Source organism: Perca flavescens, chromosome 12 (genome assembly GCF_004354835.1).
Source record: "Perca flavescens isolate YP-PL-M2 chromosome 12, PFLA_1.0, whole genome shotgun sequence".
NCBI lineage: Eukaryota > Metazoa > Chordata > Actinopteri > Perciformes > Percidae > Perca > Perca flavescens.
In genome coordinates, this window is record NC_041342.1 from 28,636,174 (window position 1) to 28,647,751 (window position 11,578).

Here is an 11,578-nt window from a genome sequence, read left to right on the forward strand (position 1 = left end):
GCCCTCGGCTCCACATTGGTTATTAACATTGCTGACCCAAATCAAAGACCTGTCTTTATTTTCAATACATTTCAATGTATGACCATTCACAATTTACTCTATTTTCTTTACTCCAACTGTGACTTAATTACTACCTTATTGTTGTATCTACATCAGTCCACTGTGTCCTACATTAATTGTGGTTCGGTATGGAACATTTAAAATAGATATCCCTATTGAAGGGTTTCCATTTGACTATCAATGGCACCTTACAGTATAACTAGCTAATGAGTGTACAGGTGGCCTCTGTTCATTTCAAGATATCCTCAGCAGGCATTACAAAGTCCTTGATTACATATAAGGGAAATACAACAAATCTAGCTGTAACGTTACCAACATGGCCTTGTCCCCACCACCCACACTCCAATAATGAACTAAGCTGCACCACCTCTCACTCGTCTATTTAATGGTTTTAGGTACCGTTTCCTTAAAAGCAACCCCGAGAGACTGTAAAACACTGCTTTGTTCAAGATCGTCGCAAGCTGTCACCATATCAAAATTTTGAACAGAAAGCCATTAATGTCTGACCAAAGGAGATAGAGTTTGCTAACGTTAATGGAGCTAACGTTAGCTGATACGACTGCAGCAGATTTATACATTAGGGGAGCAGCGACTTTTCAATCTGCTGACTATTCGCCTGCAATCGCCACCATACGTTAGCTGGTAGCCTATTTGGGGAAATATAATAACGGTGTTATTGCACGTCAAACTATCAGTCGAGATAGCTAGGTAACGCAGGAAGTTAGGTTTAGGCCACAGTAGTTTGTGTGTGTTTGGCCTCGGTGTAGCTTGACAACGGTAGTTTCACTGAAACAAATTTGAAATAGCTAAGTAAAGAGAATGAAGTAACAAACGACACGAAGTAACGTTAATGTCAGAGAATACAACAACGACTATTAGTAGCGACCAGCAGTGGATACGGTAAGTTAGCTAGCTTTTGCACCGTATTAAGAACTCGCTACCCAGCTAGCTAGCGTTTACTAACGTTAGCCTCTGTGGTCGTAACAAGACGTAGCCGGATAGAAGCTAACGCTGGCTAACATGTTAGCTAGCCAATGTTAGCTAACGCTGCATTTCTGCTCATACATAGAGTCATTCATAAAGATAGCTAGCTAATTTAACAAACTCATTTCTGCAAAGTTCAAAAAAAGAAATGACGTACCTAAACAGGTTTTCTTTCTGTCGCTATCTAGCTTGGAATAAATTGTTCTTATTTTGTTCGTCTCGTTTTCCTGCCCATCTCTTTCTGTGGATGTTTGGCTAACCAGCTGAAAAGCCTCGCCAGTGACCATAACGCAATTTGCGTAGATGAGGATAATTACGGCGTAGGAAACGAAAGGGGCGAGCGTAAACTGATTTGAAGAATACCAACAGAAAAATCTGTGTGCGTGAATGTGAGTCTGTTTGAGTATACGTGAGAGAGGGTCACGCACACTTTGATTTGTGGAGAAAAGTTCTTTTTACTTTCACCAGCACTTGCTGAAATAACTATGAGTGCGTGTTGCCTATGTTTTTAAGACTTTGTGTGTTTCTAAATATCTGTATCCAATCTGGACAGCAGTATTGTTGTATCGGCTCTGTACTCCAGCACATTTAATTTGAAATAAAAAAAAAATTTCATCATAGGTACCTAATATTTGGTTCTGAAACATTTATACAGTTGGAGTCTGTCAGCCACAAACATCAAGCAGATGGAAATCCTCCCTGCTGATGCTCTGCCAGGCCTGTACTGCAGACTTCTGTATTTTCACAGCATGTCAACATGATTGTTTGTACAGGTACTTTGATTAAATGCATCATTTCTTATAGTCCAGTCATTTTAAGCCAAAAATGGGGGTCAACCTAGGACAAATTGTAACAGAAGCAAACTCAACTGATTTTGTATCTTCAATATGTCCCGAGTAAGGGAAAAAAAAAGCCCCGAAGAATCCCATTAGGGGAAAGTTTCGAAAAAGACCCAAATATAGCCTATTCATATATTCATTCTTTTTCTCACGTGAATAGGGTAACAATTTTAACCTTTAGATATCACCATGAAAATTACTGAGTTGGTTACTTACATTAAGACAAAGAAAAAAATGTATTACACATTTTTTTGAAAGGTTTTGGTATCATGAGCAAACGTCGCATAATAATGTATGCGCTAATTTGCATACATACCACAACATATTTAAACATTGGATATAGCCAGGTGAAAATGTCTTGTAGAATCTTGTTGACATCTTACAGTAGAAGACTATAGAGGCAAAAAAAATGTCACCGTAGGGGCAGAGATCCAGTCATTTATTCAAGGTCCACTCAACTGTTACTAAGCTGTCACTCAGGCAAGAAAGATTTCCTTTTGTTTCTCCTGCATCGATTATTCAACCTACATTAATAAAACATACCTGGTGATCAACTACAATTTATTGGGAACATCTGGATGTGGTACGACTATTATTGCTGAGCTGCACAAACTCAATGCAGATAGCCTGTGACGAGAAGAAGATGAGATTCTGGGTAGATGGGTAGCCTAAATGGGTTCCAGTCAGACCTTAACATTAAGTCGTTTACTGTTATACTTCAACAAGATTCAACAAGACATTTTCACCTGGCTATACCCAATGTTTAGATCTGTTGTGGTACTTATGCAAATTAGCACATACGTCATTAGATTATGCACAGTTTGCCCTTGTTAAAGGGATACGCCACCATTTGTTGAAATAGGGCTTATCCCGGTCTACCCTGGCTGTAGATAGGTGGGCCAACGCATTTTTTGTCTCAGTGCAAGTAATTAGGTTGTTTTTTTTATCTTTTGTTGGCTCACTTTTACTCACAACGTGCTAACCGGCAACATAGGATTCCATTCACTACGCTAAGCTAACTAGCGGCGCCGCTGCCGGTGTTGCACCGGACTAAAACGATGCATGCACAAAAAATGCGTTGGCCCACCTATCTACAGCTAGGGGAGACCGTGATAAGTCCTATTTCAACAAACGGTGGCGTATCCCTTTTACAAACAATTTCAAAAAACGTGTAATACATTTTTTGTTTGTATTGATGTAAGTAATCAACTCAGTAATTTTCATGGTGATATCTAAAGGTTAAAATTGTTATCCTATTCATGTGAGAAAAAGAATGAATAGGCTATATTGGGGTCTTTTTCGAAACTTTCCCCTAATGGGATTCCTCTGGGCTGTTTTTTCCTTACTCGGGACATATTGAGGATACAAAATCAGTGGAGTTTGCTTCTGTTGCAATTTCTCCTACCTTTTTTCATAAAATTACTGAACTATTAGGAATTTGCACCACAAAAATACAATATCAACTAAAGCATGTCCTGCTTTATCTTTATCTTGTAGCCCTGTCTTATAGAGGGGCACTATGTCAAAATCTACCCTAGTTTTAAGACTTTAGTTTATATTGTGCTCGAGTGGTGCATATTCTTAAATAAAGTCATGTTTAATCAATTAAACCTGGAGCCCTTTCATGTTCCAGCAAAGGTAAATGGCAAATGGTGTCCAGCAACAAAAACGACTGCCTGGTGGCCCCCTAAAAAGTTAATCCGGCCATGTTGTGTGAACACCCTCGAACAGTAAGTGAACTTAAAGTCACCACTTCATTGTTTCAAATGTTCTTTCAAATCATACAGAGCAAAAACATTTTTAATGTGGCAGTTTATGGACTGCATTTTTTCTGCACTTTAAATCAAAAGCCAAATGAGCTACATTATAGTTCGGCTAGGTGGTGTCATGTAGCTCATTCGACCTGTTTTGAACGTATAATTTGCTACTTTGATGTTATTGATGTAAATCTTTGACTCGGACCTTCATGACCAAAGATAATGAAATGCATTATTCATTTTACCTTGTTAGACCGAGTCCTGTCACAAAGCATCATTTGTCTTTTTGATTGGATGGATAACAACAAAAGACTTCCTGTTATTGTACTAACATCAGCATAATGTTCTTTCTTGTGTGCTTTCTACTATCTACTTTTCAACACGGCAGCACCTGTGGGGATTTTTATTTTTTGCCAATACAGTCCACATATGCAGGGTGATGACGGCGATGTTATGGTCAGCGTTATCAGCAGAAACCTTTTCTGGTATGGTTATCGCAGCCTTCATCGGCTCCAAAATGCAGCGATGTACATCCTGTCTGGGACTGAGGTCAGCAGCTTCTGACAGTCAGAAAGGCTGTCAGTAATTACTTAGACATGTTTGTATGAAATATAAGACATCCTCAGTCAGACAGTAACGGGCAGGTGACAGACACACAGAAAGGATGATAAAAGAATCCAAAATGTTGTTTCTGGTGATGAGTTTGCTGTACTGGAGTCAAGCTGAAGGTGAGGGTTAACATCATTGTAGATACATGTTTTTTTTGTAGTATTATTATCAGTGGAAGTATTACTTGTTATTATGAATCCACTATTTTGTATTTGATTTAGAAATTAATACACATATATGTCACCGTTAGGCTACATTCATTTAAAAAAAATATTGTCTATTAGTTTGCTGTAGGTGGTCACCTTATTATTTGCTGTATAAACACAGTAACAGTAAACAGTGAATGCATAAAAATGAGAAAGTCACTAATAAATGCATTATGTAAAAAAGCTGATTCATGAATATAGTATATGTGTGCAAGAGAACTCCATAAATGCATGCATACCTGTTTTATAGAGTATATTATGCATACCCACACTGTAAAAAATACATTTCACATGCAGTATATTTCAGAATATATAAATATGCATCATTTGTGTGTATGCATGTGGATTTCATTTTGAGTAGACAGATTCTATTTTAGATCTGTTTAAACATGTATTCTTAAATGTTTAATGTACCCAAAATATATTTTCTACTTATGCATGCATTATTTCATCCAAACATGTGTGATATGTATATGTATTATCTTTCTACATGACCTCAATCATTTAACATCTTCATTGAGGCTTTTACAGGAGATGGGGTTTCTCTCTTATGGATTAATGCAGGCGTCTTCAAAGTTTTATCTGAGAGAGGGACGGAGCATGGATCCCCTACTACATGCAGTATTTTATAAAATTAAGTTGCATATTTAACTTGGCCTACAATAAAAGCCTAAAGCTTTTATACATATATTTTTAGTGCATAGAAAACTAAGCTATACAAATATGGTATTGGCATGATTTTATAAATCATGTTTTAATGTTAAACATACGTGTGGCACAGTGAATCGTTAGAATTAACGGTCTCTGTGGATGGCTACCAGTGATTTCCTTATCTATCATGAATGTGGTTTTTTTTCACAAATAGGCTGATTTGTTTTTGCTAAATAATAATATGTTGGATTCATGTTAAGACACTTTAATTTTTTAAGTTGCAAAGAAACTCCCTCGTTCATGTTGCCTGATGATGATCTAGTACCGAAAACTATTACATTTATTTTTCAGTTCATTTATAAGTCAGACAGCGTGCAGGAGTTTCTTTGCAACTTGTGACTTACGTATCCCCCCCCCCCTCCGTCGCACCTTTCTCACATTATACATGTGCAAAGTATTTTTCTGTACTGAAAAAAAACTTTCAAAAAATTAACAATAATTTGGCGGCAGCCCTGGACCCCGTGTTGAAGATCTTTGGTTTCATGGAATGCTTGAAGAGAACAGAGCCATCATTAAAGTTATTAGTAACACATGTGCTTTTCCTACTATGACAAGTCAAAATGTCTGCTGTGAAAAAGGTCCATTATTAGAACTCTGTTATCTTATATCTGATCCTAGTAACCTCAAAATCATGAGACAGACTCTAATTCATTTATGTATTTGCACGCTAACATGTCATGCAAACGCTCTTCCTAAGTGTCCAAACTGGCATCACTCAATCCTACTAACCTAAAAATGTGAGTTCCAATCTATTTTAAGCAAGTGAGACCAGAGTAAAAAAAAAAAAATCTAAATTGTTTAGAAACTCAAGAGCTTTGTTGTGTGGCTTATATATCTTTTTAACAAAGGAAATATATCTTTTAATGTCTGCCTTCTTTCATTTTTGTAGGTGGGTGCAGAGGTGTTATTGTGAGTATTTCTGGAGATAGGGAGCTTTCAGCTGGAGAGGGCTTCAATCTGACCTGTGAGTTCAAATGTTTAGCTCATCATGTTGCACAGCTGCAGTGGAGGAACAGCTTACAGGAGGTAGTTACAACTTTTCAAAGGTTTTCTGACATTTGTAATTTATTACAGCATGTAATAAATTCCTCCTTCATATGTACACTAAACTAGGGCTGCTTGATTGAGGAAATAGTTATGATCACAATTATTTTGGTCAATATTGAAATCATGATTATTTCATTGACTTTTGGAAAGATGTTGCAATTATTGAATTAAAAACAAACAAACAAACAGTGAAAACACCTTGAACTGTAAAATATCCCTTACTACTTTTCCTGTTTGAACTTTTACTTATTTTCATTAAGAACACAAGACAAAATAAGAGTTTACTCGCAAAACGTAATGTGCAAAATAATAGTTTTTTTCGATTGCTCTGTTTTTGTGCTCTTTCGGAGCGAAAATCATTATCGCGATGAAAATTTGATCAATTGCGCAGCCCTAACTGAAACTGAGTGTACTCTTGATTATGCAACAAAGTCAGGCCTAAGCCACTGGGAATTATTGTATATGTATTTTTAAGACGTTTTTTAAACTACAGTTACAATGGGGCAGCTTGTTTGAAAATGTAGACGTTATCATATTTTAAAATCTTCAGTTAGCTTTTAGCACTAACTTTATGTGGGGCCCTATGAAATCTGTCCTATAGTTTTTTTTTGATTCCATCCATGATATTGTTATTATCACGGAAATGATTAGGCTCTACGTTAATGCTGGCATCAGTCGGTGACTGACCCGAGCCGGACAATGACAAAAAAATGACACTTGCCACCCGGCTTAACAACTTACTAACCCTCAAGTTTTAAATGTTAAAGGTCCCATGACATGGTGCTCTTTGGATGCTTTCATATTAGTGGTCCCCTAATACTGTATCTGAATTCTCTTTTATATAGACCTTAGTGGTCCCCTAATACTGTATCTGAATTCTCTTTTATATAGACCTTAGTGGTCCCCTAATACTGTATCTGAATTCTCTTTTATATAGACCTTAGTGGTCCCCTAATACTGTATCTGAATTCTCTTTTATATAGACCTTAGTGGTCCCCTAATACTGTATCTGAATTCTCTTTTATATAGACCTTAGTGGTCCCCTAATACTGTATCTGAATTCTCTTTTATATAGACTGTGGTCTGACTGTATCTGAATTCTCTTTTATATAGACCTTAGTGGTCCCCTAATACTGTATCTGAATTCTCTTTTATATAGACCTTAGTGGTCCCCTAATACTGTATCTGAATTCTCTTTTATATAGACCTTAGTGGTCCCCTAATACTGTATCTGAAGTCTCTTTTATATAGACCTTAGTGGTCCCCTAATACTGTATCTGAAGTCTCTTTTATATAGACCTTAGTGGTCCCCTAATACTGTATCTGAAGTCTCTTTATATAGACCTTAGTGGTCCCCTAATACTGTATCTGAAGTCTCTTTTATATAGACCTTAGTGGTCCCCTAATACTGTATCTGAAGTCTCTTTTATATAGACCTTAGTGGTCCCCTAATACTGTATCTGAAGTCTCTTTTATATAGACCTTAGTGGTCCCCTAATACTGTATCTGAAGTCTCTTTTATATTTTTCCCCAAAATTCAGTCTTTTCCCAAAATTGGTGCAGAATTACAGCCACTAGAGCCAGTCCAACAATGAACTTTCCTTAGGATGTGCTATTTCTGTGTCTGTAGCTATTGAGGAGGAGAGAGGGGGGGGCGGCATCTGAGCTTTCATTTTCTCAAAGGCAGAGCAGGATACCCAGGGCTCGGTTTACACCTATCACCATTTCTAGCCACTGGGGGACCATAGGCAGACTGGGGGAACTCATATTCATGTTAGAAAAGCCATAGGGTACTATGGTCACAGTAATAACTGTTTTCGTCTCGTAGGAGAGGGTGTCTCTTGTCAATATTACCTCCATCCTCCCCAACGTGACCCTGGTCCTGAGTGTCAGCTCTTCTACAAAGACAGACACTGGTTATTACTCCTGCAGGACCCAGCCGCCCGACACAATCAGCCCAGAGGTCTGGATTCAGATAGCAGGTAAGATGCTAATGACCTTTTGAATGGTCATTACTGAGTAAATGGTGATTGTGAGGGTTTTATCATAATTTTGATACAATGCCATTTAAACAAATTGATTAATTTAAGTAACTGGCAACAGTACCGTTTACTACATGTGATGTCTGGTGATTCATTAATATGAAATAAAAAGACATAACAAAATGATTATACCACTAACCAACAATTTATGAAATTATTGAAGAAATTGTTAAAACTTAACTTATTATTGTATAATAATAATAATCATAAAAGTTTTATTGGATATAACTTGTATAACTAGCCTACATACATTTTAATTTCAAAAAGCCCTGTTTTTAAAAGTCATAATAATGTCACATAATATTTTTTTTTACATTTCTTTTTTGAACAACTTCATTAAGAATGTAAATGGTATAAAGCCAGACATTTACATAACGTCACAAAAGACAGATGATGGGCTAAAATAAAAAAGGGAAAAACGGAAAAAAATAGACACCATTTTAAAACCAAATAAATAAATAAAATAACATCAATGCCAAAGTAACTCTGGATCAATTAACTAGAGACTACTTCTGTAAATAAACAGTATACAGACACAGTAACTAACTTAAACCCTTTTTAGCTTCTTAGCCTTAAGACTGCACATGCTAGCTCCCTACCAGGCTAACTACTGGCTAGGCCAGCTCAAGCTTGGTCTGTTACTCTGTATCAAAGTGAAGAGCCAGTGATTGTCTGTGCCGCTAGCTCCTTCTGTTGGCTTGAGCAACTATAAAGAAAGACTCAGTGTCTTTCTGGCAGAGATCTTCAACACGGGGTCCGGGACCCCTAGAGGGTCCTTAGAGTTACTGCAGGGGGGAAGGAAGCACTAAATTATTAATAAAAAAATAAATAAATGAAAATGTCTTAACATGAATCCAACATATCATTACCAATTATAAAAAAAAACACATTGATGATAGGCTTACTGGCTTATAGGTAAGGTAGTCTATAAGGTAGCCACCCATGGATACAGTTCATACTAAGGATTCACTGTGACACATGTATGTTTTAAAACTTAAAAAACTTTAAACATTAAAACTTGATTTATAAAATCATGCCAACAGCTTAGTATTTTATTTACTAAAAGGTATGTATAAAGGCTTCAGGCCTCCACACTTTATTGTAGGTCCAGTTCAATATGCAACTTAATTTTATACAATAAATGTAGTAGGGGGTCCCTGATCTGTCTCTCTCAGTTAAGGGGTTCTTGGCTTAAAAATGTTGAAGAACAAAAGTTCAATAATAAGGGTTGACAGATGGCCCGGGGCAAGTAAAACGCCACTTAGGACAAGTAAATATAATTGCCTGTTTGGGCATCATCGTATCATAAATGACGTTATCGTTCTCTTGCCTCATCGGAGAATGCTTGTTGAATGATTTGAATGTGATGGGTGCTTAACGTTTTTTTTCAACATTTTAACGCTTTCAAGGTTTTTGACTTTTGTTCAATATTTTCTTGACGTTTTTGACAGGTTGACATTTTTTTCCGACCCTTTTTCCTGCACTTTTGATGTTTTTTTTCTGAACTTTGACATATTTTTTTAGATGTTTTATTTCCCAGTTTTTGGCGCGTTTTAATTTTTCTTTTTGATGCTTCTCGACGCTTTCAACGTTTTTTTTAAACGTTTTCTTTTTTTTACTTTTTTTTCCCCGACAAAAACTATTTGTATAGGGCCAGTAAAAAATGACTTTGGGCAAGTAGACATTTTTTTTGCTTGCCCGACTGGACAAGTGGAAAAAAAAAACTTAATGTTGAACCCTGAAATCAATAGTAGTAGACTTTAGCTGCCGCTGTCTCTTCACTTTGACCAAAGTAACTCACAACCATGTCTAGCTATTTATCAAGCTATAGGTAGCATGAGCAACCCTGTTAAGTTTAAAGGGTACATTAGCTTCTCTGTGTCTGTGTAATGGGTTTATTTACAGCGGCAGGCTCTAGTTGGTTGAATTAGAATGACATTGACATTGTTTTTGCTCTAGCTTACAGGTGCTTAATGGCTAAATCTGGTAGCAGTTGTGTTATAATGAGTTGAGTTTTAACAACTTCTGAAGTTATTTCACAAATTATTGCTTTATTTATGTACTTTACACAATTTATTTGAATGACTGCTATTACTTATTCATTTGTTTAACGTTAAACACTTTGCGGCTCTACAATGAATGATTAACCGTCCACTCTCCAGATAACCTGACCACGCCCAACCTGACCACATCCAGCACCCCGCGGTGTGACAGCAGCGAACAGCCCAGCAGTGTTGCAGGTAAATGTCGTGCAACAGTGGCAAACTAGCATATCTGTGCAGGTAAATCTAATATTGTATTCCATATCTCAAGCACAGGAAAATATTAATGCATCCATTTATCAATTTCTTATGCTGCTTCCTGTTCAGGGTCTGGAGCAGCAAAACACATAATGACTCGAAAATGAGATTATTTTTTGGGCATTTTCAGCCTTTATTTTGATAGGACAGCAGAAGACATGAAAGAGGAGAATGACATGCAGCAAAGGGCTGCAGGTTAGAGTCAAACAGGCCCACTGTGTTGAGGAGTAAACCTCTATATATGGGCGCCCACTCTACCGACTGAGCTATCCGGGCGCCTCGAAAATGAGATTTAAAAGAGGATATAAGTTTGTCTGCCTCAGATCCTCAGACAAAGTGGCCTGCACAGCAGAGGTCATGTCATCTTAAGTGACAAGTTGAGATTTTGAAACCATGAGTAGGGCCTCGGATCTCAAGCAATGTTCACGCTCATAGGGAGTTAGCAGATTACACATATAAGCAGGAGCCTGAGCATACAAGGCTTTAGAAACGAGCAGGAAAATGGAGGAAAACCATCAATTCCAAAACGTATAGGTATCCTTAGGCAGTCTCATGCCTGCTTGGACCAGAAAAATGTCCAGAATTGGTGTCAGAGGCTGAGTTTAGATGAAGTAAAATTAAAATGCCTGCATCGGCGGCAAGTAGAATAGATCTGTGTAGACAACGATTCCCGATTGAGATTTTACAATACATTTTTCATAAAATAAATCAATTGTGTGGAGACATTTTTCTAAAACCTTAGATAGAAATGGCAGGTTACAGATGGGTCTAAAATGACTTATGACTTCAGAGGTGGCGACAGTGGAATGAAAGGAGACAGTTAATAATGACCAAAATATCCAGACCAACTGTCTGAAATATGGCTTTTAGAAACCATGAATGCAGTCTGAAGGGCAGGTGGATTGATTTTGAGAGTGCAACAGTTCGATACACAGAGAACATTGTCTGCAAGAAAATGGTGGAAATCGCACAAATTGAAGTTCCTTCCTGCTGTGTTGTCTGATATTGTGGTCAAACCACTGC